Raw genomic sequence first — 13,720 nt, 5'->3', positions numbered from 1 at the left:
CTGGATGTCTAAAGGATTTCTTTCCCCTGTTTCATTCCTATACATGGTCATTTTGAGTTTTTTCTTGTTTTCGTTGTCCATGATGCTACGTGTTTGTCAATTTTATTGATTTTTTTAAAAAAGAACCAGCTCTTAGTTTCATTGATTTTTTCTCATTGTTTTAATGTTTTCAGTTCTATTGATTTTGTTTTTATCTTTAGCATTTTTCTTGCTTGTGCTTGCTTTGGGTTTATTTTGCTCTTCTTTTTGTGGTTCTGCACTTAGGAATTGAGATTACTGATTTGAAACTTGTCATCATTTCTAATGTATGTATTTATGTTATGAAATTCTCCCTCAGCATTATTTTTGGTAGTGTTTCACAAATTTTGACTTGTTACATTTTTTGTTCAGTTCAAGTTTTTTCAAGAGGATCCTTGAATGGCTTTAATTATTTATAGCCTGTTGTTTAATTTCCAAGTGTTTAGAGATTTTCCTGTCAACATTTTTGCTATTGATTTGATTTAATTTTATTCAGAGAACATACTTTGTATGATTTCTGTACTATAAAATTCTTAAGATGTGTTCAATGTCCAAGAAGGCAGTCTGTCTTAATGAATGTCTGGGTTAGCCTGAGTAGCACATATCTTTTGCTATTATTGTTGCTTTGAATCTCCTATAAGTGCTAATTAGTTTAACTTGCTTGATAGTGTTGTTCAGGTCATTTACATACTTACTGATTCTCCGCCTATTTGATATATTTATTACTAATAGAGGAATGTTGAAGTTTCCAGCTATAAGAGTGGGGTGGTCTGTTTCTTCTTTCAGTTCTATCCATTTTTGCCTCTCATACTTCGATGCTCTCTTGTTAGATGCTTATATACTTAACTGTTATGCTGGAAAAATGAATTCTATTCAGTGACTCTATCTTTATTCAAGACACTTCTTCTTGAAATGAAGTCAGTTTTGTTTGAAATTAATATACCTATTCCCATTTTCCTTTGATTGATGTTTGCATGATTGTTGCTATCACAGGAGCTGGGAATAAATTAGTAAACAATTTCTGGTTATTACATTCTGGTGGGAGAGGACCAACCCTGATGGGCATATTAGAGACACAGCAAGGAAGTGAGTGTAGATGGATCAGAATTAGGGAAGTTTCAAGTGACAAGAAGTGAGGACAAAGAGGTCACTGGATCAGATCACTAGTGTGCTTAGTGCCATTTTACTTTGAGCTAAGAGGCATTTTACTTTGAGCTAAGAGGCAGCATTTGTTTGTTTAATTAGATTGCTACATCAAAGAGATTTTGAGAGGCAATGGTGGTAGACAATTAATAAAACAACAATAATGCCGGGCATGGCTGCACATGCCTATAATCCCAGCAACCTGGGAGGCTGAGGCAGGAGGATTGCAAGTTCAAGGCCAGCTTCAGAAAATTAGCGAGACCCTGAGCAACTTAGTGAGACCATGTCTCAAACAAAAAACAAAAAGGGATGGGGATGTGGCTCAGAGGCAAAGTTCCCCTAGATTCAATCCCAACCACTCTCCCCTCACACACAAAAAAGAAAATAACAACATCAACATCACTAGTAACTTTTAATGATAGTAATGATAATGGAGAATCTTTTTAAACGCAGTTGAAACTTTTAGCTTTTTACATTTCCTCACACCATCTCCTCATCTCCCCCTCCCCCGACAAATTACTCTCCTCTCAGAATGATTATAGATCGACTTATTAAGTTTATTTACACATTTCCTCAGTAATTACTGAATTGAAAATTGGTAGCATCAGCTGGCATCTTTAGTTAGGGTCAGAAAGGCCCATGACCATAAACCCAGAAATGGGAAATAGATACCTCTGCCAGATTCGTATTTGTATAGGCATGTCAGAAGGCAGGCATTAAACTGTTAGAAGAGTTACTGATGGGGAAAAACTGGAAAGCAGAAGTTATGGGTCAGATGAAACTTAAATAAGTTAGTGAGATGTCATTTGGGACAGTACCTGAAAGGACAGAAATAAAAGTCCATATGATCATATGGACTTACGTAATTAAAGGAAGCCGTGCTCTGAAATCATTATTCATTCTGGGAATGAAAACTTCATAATGCTACAAGTCTACAGCCTGGGCACAGGTTGTAGAGTCAATGAATTGGATTCTCCTGTGGATTAACATTTCCAACAAAATACACATGAATTTAAACATAGAGGGCAAATATTTGGCTTCCACATTCCTAACCAAATAAACCACAAGAAAGTCCCAAATGGATTAAGAACCCTGTGATGATCTCTCCCCCACAGGTTCAACGCCTAGAAAGAAACAAATGCGGAACACGTGTGTGATATATGAAGCATTAAACTGCATTTTAGAATAGTTTTATTCTGTTCTCCTCCCTAGAGGCCAAGAGGCAGAAATTAAATTAAAACCCATAGATCAAAAGCTTAACTTCCCTTTTAGAAATCATTCACACATTTGTTAACATTCGTAAGACCAGCCACTTTGTGGTTTTGTGACTTGAAAGTTAATGTCTTTCTTGGCCAATGCAACAGTTTCCTGCTGATCCTATCAGTGGGTCTCATTTGCGAATCGCAGCATCTAGGATGTTATAACAGCAAGAACAAGCAGACGGTCTCCAGTGGGAGAGGTGTGAGCTCCATCAAAGGCTTGGTCTTCTCATCAGAAATGCTGTCACCACCTTTCTTCCCACATGGGTTTCCCTCTGTCAATGTGGCCCTATGCCTGGTAAATCCGCATAATGAGACATTTCTCCTAAATCATATGTTATCAGCATACAGACTGTTTTGGCCTCTAACCAGTACCATTATGTGTTTTGTTTCAACTATCCTGAATATATAATACTAGTGAAATAAAAGGAAATTTTACTTTGTCTCAAGCTGACAAAAGTCTTTAAAAGGGGGCTGAGACAGCTAATTTATTTGGATAAGTCTATGAAACAAAGGTGTTTCCCCCGCCCCCATTAAATTCTTGCATTGCAGTATTCCACAGAAAATACTTGGCAAGTGTCCATCCTTCCAGAATAATCCAGATGGGCACTTTGGGGGTCCAAAGGCAGAATGATATATATGCTAATTTCTTCCTAGTATTATGGAGGGACCAGTCTCATGGAATGGCATGTAGGAAAGGTGGCCTCCATAAACAGGCCATAGAAAAGAGTAAGAGGAAGGCAACAGAAACTGGCTGTGTTAGCTCAAAGAGGAACCATGACAGTTGGAAGAGATCTGAAAGTTCTGGAGGCCCTTTTAGCGTTGAACATGGAAGCCAGGTGAAAATTAAATGCTAACTTGTCTGCTGGGGCATCTCTACAAGGTGAATAGAAGGACCAAGAGATAAGAGGGTAGAGTTACAGACAAAGTGGTAACCCAAACCCATAAAACAGATAGACCACAAGCAATCACCAACCACGAGTGCTGGAAAATCGAACAGTGGAGGTAGCTAGGGCAGAGGGCAAGACCCAAAGACACAGTAGGATAATACAACGAAGCAACCCCACTGAGAACAGAGAACCAAAAATGACCAGAAGTCATAGTCCAAGGCCCTTCCTGCAAAGGAATAATGTCATGTAGCTTATCATCACCCCCACCTCCCACACCAGAATGCTGTTCAAGAAAAGAAAAGAGAGAAGGGGACTTGAATAGAAACACTACCCAAACAACAGCAAGTCATGAGGAAGTGACAGAATAACCAAGAAATGCTCAGTTCCACATAACAAGAAAGATTAAGATTATAATGTCCCTGTCACTTTCCTGACTCTTCATCAGTAAAAAAAAAAAAAAAAAAAAATAGGGCTCATGAAGACATTCAGATCAGTTCTTCAGACATAAACTGATACGTACTCTTCATTGTCATGGAGTTGTTATGTCGACTTTAAACAAGCTGCATTGGGGATCTAAAAGGGACATTCTGCTCCATCTTATAGCTCAGAAGACTTCACTTCATCTTATAGCTCAGAAGAACCAACTAAGTTCAATAAATATGCCTCTTCCTACCTATACAGAGCAAAAAGGAAATGACCCTGGTCAATAAGTAAGAAGTTGTCACCTAAAAGTGAAACAATGGAAATGCTACCTACATCGTATCCCTCAGTGTCATGCTACCTAATTAAAATGACTCCACCATATCATGTTAGTAAGACATAATGACAGGAGGGGACAAAGCAAGGTAATGGTACTGCTGAGAGACCGCATATTAATGGGAGCTTTCAGTTTGATAATGTAATTAATGTTTTTAAATTCTACCCTCAGTAAAATTCCCACAAGCAGAAGCTACAAGGACAATGTCCTTCTCAAGTAACCTCACTAGCTAGCATCAGATATTCACTTCAGAAACAGTGGTGATGGTTTGTTCCAGATAATAGAACACTGTTTCTAAAAAAAAAACAAAAAAAAAAAAACAAAAAAAAAAAACAAAACTGAGCTGTCAAATATCAGATTCACATCACTAAGCCTATGTGTTTACCTTCTCTTCGTGAAAACAACTTCTCTTTCACAATCTTTCATTTTGTGTTTTTCAGATTTTACATCATAAAATGCAAAGACTAGAAAGCCGAACAGTACCTTCCCTGTAAAATCAAGTGTCTCTTTCAATGTACCCTCTACATTTATACCTACATAAAATGTCATTCTACTCAAAAATCAGGTAGCATTTTGTAAATAATATCTACATGTATTTTGATGATATTTACCTTTATACAATGTTATCTATAGGTCTAATTTTAAATAGTAGTGGTTTAGAGGACACTTCATAAATTTTAAGTCCACTGGACCAATGTATACTGCATTACTTGTCTGTAGACTATCTACAAAATTGATCTTCCATGAGTTCTTTCCAGCAATGTCACAGGATGGTGAAATTTAGACAGCAGAAATTACTGGGCCAGCCATGTAAGTGTACAGTCATTTGCTAAAACATGAAAACTGCTTAACTCGTCCATCAATATTCTTTGAATAATTACTATGTTCCAGGAAGTTCGGTGACACTTGGATGTCTGTAATCAAAGGAGAGAAGATTCCCATGAACAACTACAGTTAAAAGTTTCCATACGAGAGGTAGAAGGAACTATGAACATCTTGAGAAGAAACAAATCATTGCTATCTCTGGTGACCAGAAAGGCATTTCAGCTGGCCTTGAAGAATGAGGAGGTTTTCAGCAGACTGAGAAGAAACCCCATGTGGAGAAAAGAAGTCTCCAACACTTGCATGAAAGGCAACATTTTTAATGAAATCATTAAGCAGTTGATTCAGATTAGAAATAGGGAGATAGAGTGGAATATGGTTCTTAAAATGGCTAGGTTTCATTCTTTTATATTTGAATTGAGAGTTGAAAAGTTCTCCCATGTTCATTATTCATGATTTAGATATCACTAAATCTGAAATTCCATAGTTTCAAAGAGTTTTACATTCTTTCATCTTTAGGCACTCATGAAAAGTCCAAGATCTTCTAAAGCAATCATTTGGAAGCTGGGGAAAAGCCAGGACTCAATGACTCATTTTAATTTTACCTCAATTTTGTTTCATTATGCTAATCTGCTAAGTACTTCTTGGGCTGACTGTTCTGCTACAGCTGAGATGACAAAATATAATGCAGAAATCATTCAATGCAACTTCTCATTCTCAGGGTTAGAGTTTTCAACATCTTAGCTCCTAAAGGAGAAAAATGTAATTAATTTGCCTAATTGTAACTTGCACAATTTAAAAATCTAATATGTAAAAAAAAATAACTTTATCCTAGTGACCAACATAACCTGATTTCAAGAATATTTAGAACCAGAACACACACTTTGAGCTGAAATTGCTTCTCAGAAACTTTATAACCTAGTAAATTTTGGATTAAATAATTGTCTTGCACTGATCAATGGTACTAAATGTCATTTCCCTATTGTATGTTAATTTCCTCAAAGTTTTAGTGAGTTGTTTTTTACCATCATTATCAGGTGAATTTATCTAAATTAATCCAATTAAAAAATAGCAGTTATATATTTAGAATAATTTTATTAAAACCCATTTTAACCTTTTAAAAAACATTTTTTCCTTTTCAGTTGCCAGTGTCAAGATATCTATTAGAAGAATCAAGACAGATCAGAACTGATTTATTCTAATCTCCCATGTTATAGTTTCCTTTGAGTTGGATAATTATAAAGTTTGGTGATTTTCACTACAATAGATAGTGTATATGTTATTAGAAAAATACTCACCTAAAATGACTAACATAGAATCTGGTAGAAATGTATCACAAGACTATTGGTGGAAATTGTTTTTAGGGAGGTATAAAATGGAGGACAGAGAGTTGGAGCCTACATCATATGAAGCCAGCTGTAAATTCCTCAGCAAAAATGTTACCATAAAAACAAGGAAATGAAGTAAAAGTATATAGCAAGATTATGGTTACATTGAAGTACATGCACTTTTGATGCTGGGTTTCATTTTTCTCACACTTAGTCACACTTCATGGTTTTCACAGTTATTTCTTTCCATTTTGTTTTATGCTCATAGTGTTTTCAAGAATGATTACAAATTGGTTTCTAATTATTATTGCTATTGAAACTGATGTAAGTGATAGTTTCAGTTTTGTGGGATTTAAAAAAATAAAACACTCATTCTGAATTATTTGAATTGATTTTTAAATTACTTTTGGGGGTCTGTGCCGGTTGCTCTCCTCACCAGAAATGGACAAGTGTCTTTTTCTTCCAAATTCCTCACCCATAGGAGGCTGCAGATCACGAAAGACAACAGAATTGACAATTTTTCTTCCTTCAAAATCTAAGACCAGACTTTTACAATGAAGAGGGAAATAATTTTGGTCTTTCAATAGATTTTGTTAGTTTAATGAAACATTAACAGCAACTTAAGATCTTAAACTTAAATTTTCTAACAACATCTGCCTACTAGCATCTGCTCATTCTTTCCCTCCACATATGCTTATAAAGCTTCTCTCATATTCTGAGACCTGAACTACATATTAGGGCATGTAATGGTTTGGATATGACATGTACCTCAGAAGCTCCTGTGTTAATGCAGGAATGTTTGGAGGTAAAATGATTGGTAAAATGAGAGCTGTAACTTATCAGTCCAGCCTAATCTGCATGGGCTGACTGGGTAGTAACCGTAGGCTTGAGGAGGTGGGTCACTGGGGTGTGCCCTGGAAGGATGAATCTTATACTTATTTCCCCCTTCTCTGCTTCTAAGCACCTTTCTTGTACCAACCCTTCTGCCATGATGTTCTGCCTCACCCTGGGCCCAGAACATGTACTAAACTTCTTCTGGAACAGTGAGCCAAAATAATCTTTTTCTCCAGAAACAAAATAAAACAAAACAAATCAAGGAAATGATCTCCAGAAGCTTACATGACTGCAAGCTTGAGATATATATATATCAAGCTAGGGAGAAAAATGGGACTAGAATTTCTAATATGTAGCACTTATCTGAGTCTTCATATTTAAATTCATATTTTCAGAACATATTTTTAAATAGTCTGGCAATATCTTTATATGGCATGTTTGTATTATTGACAAAGTTGATAGTTGATATATTATTCAAATTAAAATCTAACATCATTGCACCTAGAAAACATTACTTTTTGAGTTTGTTACTTATGCTTTTTTTTTTTACTGACTTTTGTTTTTTTAATTGAGCTTTCTGTATGATTGTATTTTACATACTCTCTTGTGTATATTTCATGCTGATTTTTATAACATTGTCAGTGTTTTTCCAGGACTGATTATATACATTTTAAAATAATCTAAATCTACTATCAAATAATACTACAACTACTTTATCAGAAGTGCAGGTAACTGATAGCAGATACCTGACAACTTCTCTTTCCTTGTGGCACTGCTGTCATTTAATTCACTGCTCCACATACCAGTATCACCCAAGATATCATTACTAGTTTCTCTAAAAAGTTGTATTTTGGGTCAATTAAGAATAAGACTATTTTACCTTCATTTATTCCTTTTCTGTTTACATATAGCAAATTTCTGACCTATGATCATACCATTTGAAATTCTCAGAAACTTCTTTTGTCATTTCTTGAAGGTGTGCAGGCAATGAATTCCCTCACTTTTTATTTGTCTGAGAGTTTTTCTTTTGTCACCTGTGATGCATAAATTAGCTAGACGTGGAAATATAGGTTGGCAGATTTTTCTTGAAATAATTCAAACATTTCACTAAATGCTCTTCTGATGGCATGATTTCTTCTATTTTTTTAATTTTTAGTTGTAGGTAGACACAATACCTTTATTAATTTATTTTTATGTGGTGCTGAGGATTGAACCTAGTACCTGACATGCGCTAGGCAAATGCTCTGCCACTGAGCTACAACTCCAGCCCCTGATGACATAATTTCTGATGTGAAGTTGGTATACTCTTAATCAAGTTCCTCTGTAGATCAGGTATGTTTTATATTTCTCTGGTTTCCTACAATATATTTTCTTTGTCTTGGTTTGAATACGACAGAAATAAGTACAAAATGACTTTCCTTCTGAAGTTGCTGTCAAAGGGAAACTTCTAATGGCATCTATAAGAGCTTAGCAGGAAGTGGGGAATTGATTGATGCTATCTGATCCCCTCTAATGCCAAGTAATCCGTTTGACTCGATTAAGAGAAATTATTTATTTACCCACTTGACGGAGAGTAATATCAACTTGGCATATTTTTATCCTTAAATGATTTTTATTTTATAACAATGTGTCAATTGCCTGCCTCACAGGCTATATATGAACAAAATAGAATAATCCATTGAATTGCTGTTTCCAGTGATGTAGTCTATCTAATTAATATAATATGCATGTGTAAGTTTTCTAGGGCTGTGATGAAAATTACTATAAAATTGATGGTTTAAATAAATGGGAATTTATTTTCTCTCAGTTTTGGACAGCAAAAGTAAAAAAACCAAGGTGTTATCAGGGCCTCACTTCTTGCACAGGCCTTCAGGGAAAATCCTTTCTTGCCTCTTCAGCTTCTATATTTGTCTTTCTTGTTGGCTACATCTCTCCAATCTCTATCTCAGTCTTCAGGTGGCCTTTCCAGTCTTTTCCTTGCTTATCTCTAACAAGGACATTTGTCCTTTTATGACCTACCCCATATAATCCAGGATGATCTCATCCAGATATTTAATTCCATCAGTGAAGATTCTTTGTTCAAGTAAGGTCCTATTCACCAGCTCTGAAGGAAAGGTATGGACATATTATTCAGGGCAGGAATGCCATTCAACCCTCTAAAATGCATGAACTAAATTAGATGCATCAACTTACTGTTTTCCCCTCAAGTAGCTCAAAACACAATATTTAGTCCACAGAGGCAATTTTGGATCATCTCATAGAAAAGAAGTGAATACTATGGTTCCTGTATTGCAAATTGGAAATTTAAGACAAAAGGGTAATCTAGTTAATGTTTACAGTTTAATTGGAAATGCTGATGGAAAGACTCACAGCATTGGTAGAGCTCCATATTAGTGCTGGCAACATAACTGTAATGCTGTCTTCATATTTTCTTTCTCAAATTTCAGTCTCTAGAGCCAAAGAAGTTCTATTTTTCATGCATCAGTAACAATGAGCAGTTTACATTTAGCTACCTTCTGTAACAGCAGCAGCTGTCTGGGAGTCCTCATTCTACTGTGAAAAGCAGGTTTGCTGTTTCATTCATCACGGGTTCAGTGCACATGCCAGGGGTGGGTGAAGGGTTGGGTACAGAGGACAGCAAAGAGAAAAAAAAATCCATTTCTAAATAAACAAAAGAAGTTGTTTCAAAATTCAGCTTTCTGTTTTTGCTTCCAAGATCTATAATTCATTTTCAAAATGTTTGGATACTCTCTTGGACATAATGCTTTGCTTCTGAATATATGCATAGCATTTTGACAGCAAGCACACCTCTGACTGGTGCACAGCTATGAAATATTGCACTGTGTGTCAAAGAATGGATGCACAAAACTATTTATTCATAGTCAGAATAAGAACCAGGTCTTCATTGACAGAGGGATATGTGGACACATTTAGATTCTCTATTTGTAACTTATAAGAGAAAGAAAGGAATTAGGAGAGTAGACTATTGACTGAGATATAACTATTTTTACTTGCTATTAAAAATATGTGAGAAAACATTCCTAACAGGTATGGTAATATGCCATTATTGTTTCTTATAAAGGACCATTTCATTAGTTTTCACTACCAAATAAACATTAACCACTTGGTGGCCCACCCTGATATCCCTAGTTTATTTTTAAAACACAATCATGTTCTTTGTCCAACCTGAAGAAAGTGAAGGGAAAAGATCAGCCACTGAGCACCTGGCTCACCTAGGGTAGAGGTGGGTGAAAATCAGCAATCGGGAAGGCAATCAGTTGCTTCTTAGGTTATTTCTGATTGCTACATGCTCTGTTATGCTGTTAAGACAGCTGTCTTAGATGAAGATCAGGCATCTAGGATGAAAATACCATGGATTGAAAACTCATATGCTAGGCCTTTAATAGTCAAGACTTAACTAATCTGCAATAGCTATATTAGGTACTTTCAAGCTCATATCACACATACTCAGGTTGAGGTTAAGTAATTTGCTGGTGGTCTCACCAAATAAAAATTTATGGGTAGGTCTATCTGATTCCAAGCCCCATGCTCTTGATAAAAGAAAATTTCTGAGGTGCTCTAAATTTAATTACAAAGGCATAAGGATGTAGTAGTTTGGGGGAAGATAAGTTAACACCACTGGCTGAAACCAACAAAACAATAGTTCACATTCCTGCATGAATGTTAAAACCTTGACTTAAAACTCCAAGGCTGAATCCCAGGTGCCACTATCTCCTGTTTACGTATGAATTTACCATCCTACAAACACCAATCCAGAAGCAATAAGTACCTTTCTTTATGAACTGTCCTGCTATCCTAACATTCTATTTCCCCATCCTCTTATCTACAATCAATGTCAGTTTAGTGCAAACTATTTATGTTTCATGATTCCCAAGTGTTTGTTATAAAAATACTCTTGGTTTTTAGAACCAGCAGACATATTTCAAACTGTAATCTAGCCTTCCAGTTGTTAGGTACAGAATTTGTGTGGGGGCCTGGTCCTTTTCTGGCTAGCATTTGTAACAGTGCAACAAACTTATATTTCAGGGACGTTTAAATTTTAGGAATTTAGATTTAGCACTAGACCATGGATATGCTACCAATCATTAATGATACTAATACTTTTTGAGCAATTATGGCATTGTTTTAAACAATTTACATAGTTTTACTCATTTAAACATTACAACATTACAATGAGATATAACTGCTGACCAAGATGGTCTGAACCTTTTCCTCAGCCTGACTAAACTAAAAAGACTTCTTACTGACTCCGAGTCCCTGACTTCTCTTGTCATAGATGACACTTCAGAAAACTTGTAATTGTAAATTCTGTGTCTACTCCATGATCTGTAAGCCTTTTTTAAAAAGTTTTTTACCAGTTTTGCAACTTACAACTGTCTTGCTCAAGGACTTGAGAGTTTCATCCCTTTGAAAACTAGTCATCTATGAGGTTAGTGCTTCCTCGTTTCTATGGAAGGTTATGTACATTCCTGGCTTGTATGCAGTTATAAAACTACCTCCCATCACAAAGATATCAAAAGCTTCACTTTTCTTTCTTTCAAGTAAGGCAAATTTGCCAACACTGATACCCTCAACCTCAGCTCCAAAAATCTCTCCTACTCTGTTTCAGTAAGAGTTCTGACTACATTGTGTTTCCCCTCCCTATTTCAATAGCCTTGAATAAAATCTTTCCTGTTTTACATCATTTAGGGGTTGACAATGCTTTTTTAAAAGATTTTGACATATTCATAAATACATGTAACATAGTTTGCTCCATTTCAATTCCCAGTACTATTTCCTTCCCTTCCTTATCCCATCCTCTTCCTCTGTTCTATTTGTCTGCCTTCTATTAATTTTTTGAATTGGAGCATTATAGTCATATATAAAATGGAATTCATTGTGATATATTCACATATACTCACAACATAATTTGGTCACTTTTATTTCACATTTCTTTCCCTTTTGCATCCCTCACCTCCTCCCTTTATCTCCTTCCTCTACTCCATTGTGCTCTTCTCTATTTACATGAGACCCTTTACAACAACAACAACAACAACAACAACAACAAACTCCTTATTTCTCCCTGCCTTCCATATAGAACAGAAAACATCTGACCCTTTCTGAGTATGGCTGATTTAACTTAGCAATGATGTTCTCCAGTTCCATCCATTTACCAGCAAATGGCATAATTTCATTCTTCTTTATAACTAAAACTCCATTGTGTATATATACCACATTTTCTTTATCTATTCATCTATTGAGAGACACCTAGGCTAGTTCCATAACTTGACGACTGTGAATTTCACTGCTATAAGGAATGCATGTATCACAACAGTATGCTGATTGTGTAGTTCCTTTGGATAAATACCAAGGAGCAGAGTGGCTGAGGTCATATGGTGAGTTCATTTTTAGTCTTCTGAGAAATCTCTACACTGTTTTCCAAAGTGTTTGTACTAATTTGTAGTCCCACCAACAAGACATGAGTAAACCCTTTTCCCCACATCCAGGCCAGCATTTATTGTTATTTGTACACTTGATGATTGCCATTCCGACTGGAGTGAGATAAAATCTTGGTGTAGTTTTGGCTTTCATTTCCCTGGTTGCTAAGCTTTCCCAGCACCATTTGTTAAAGAGACACCCTTTTCTCCCATGTATGTTTTCAGCACCATTGTCGAGGATCAGATGACCATATCTATGTGTATTTGTCTCTGAGTCTTGTATTCCATTGGTCTTCATGTCTGTTTATATACCAATACTTTGCTGTTTTTCTTAAAATAACTCTGTAGTATGATTTGAGATACAGTATTGTGAAGCCATCAGAATCACTGCTTTGGCTATTCTAGGTCTTTTATTCTTTCATGTGAACATTCAGAATATTTCTCCTGGCTCTGTGAAGAAGGGCATTGGTATTTTAATGAGGATTTCATTGAATCTGTATAACTGTCTAGGTAATATGGCCATTTTGACAACATTCATTCTGCCTATCCAAGAACATGGGAGGTATTTCCATCTTTCAATTTCCTTCTTTAGTGTTCTGTAATTTTCACTGTAGAGGTCTTTCACTTCCTTGGTTATATTTATTCCCTAGTTTTTTTTTTTTTTTGAGGCTATTGTTTTTCCAATTTATTTCTCAGAAGATTCATTATTGGAGTAAAGAAAAGATATTGTTTTTGTATGTTGATCTTGTAATCTGCTGCTTTGCTGAATTTATCAGCTTTAGTAGTCTTCTGGTAGAGTTGGTGAGTTTTCTAAGTATAGGATCATTTCCCTAGTAAACAAAGATGATTAGATTTCTCCTTTTCCTATTTGTATACTTTTAATTAGCTTCTCTTGTATGATTACTCTGGTTAGATTTCAAGAACTATATTAAATTGGAGTTGTGAGAGTGGAAATGTGTCTAGCTCCTGGAAATGCTATTAGTATTTTTTCCATTCAGTATGATGCTGGCTTCGGGTTTGTCATATACCGACTTTAAGATGTTCAGGTAACTTCTTTTTATCCCTAATATCTTCATTATTGTTACCATTAATGGTAACTGAAGTTTGGTGATGAATTTTGTCAAAGGCTTTTTCTGCATCTATTGAGGTGATCATGTGGTTTCTGTCCTCAAGTTAATTTACATGGTCTATTACATTTATTAATTTGCTTATGATGAACCAAACTTGTCTC

At 35.7% G+C, this 13,720-nt stretch overlaps 1 protein-coding gene across 13 annotated transcripts in view; it reads right to left on the bottom strand.

Annotated features, from left to right (window-relative positions):
* Rgs7 (regulator of G protein signaling 7) overlaps window positions 1-13,720 on the bottom strand; it is a 466,064-nt gene that overhangs the window by 162,996 nt on the left and 289,348 nt on the right. The window lies entirely within an intron of this gene.

Source organism: Ictidomys tridecemlineatus, chromosome 10 (assembly GCF_052094955.1).
Source record: "Ictidomys tridecemlineatus isolate mIctTri1 chromosome 10, mIctTri1.hap1, whole genome shotgun sequence".
Lineage (NCBI taxonomy): Eukaryota > Metazoa > Chordata > Mammalia > Rodentia > Sciuridae > Ictidomys > Ictidomys tridecemlineatus.
This window is presented reverse-complemented; position numbering and strand designations above follow the sequence as displayed.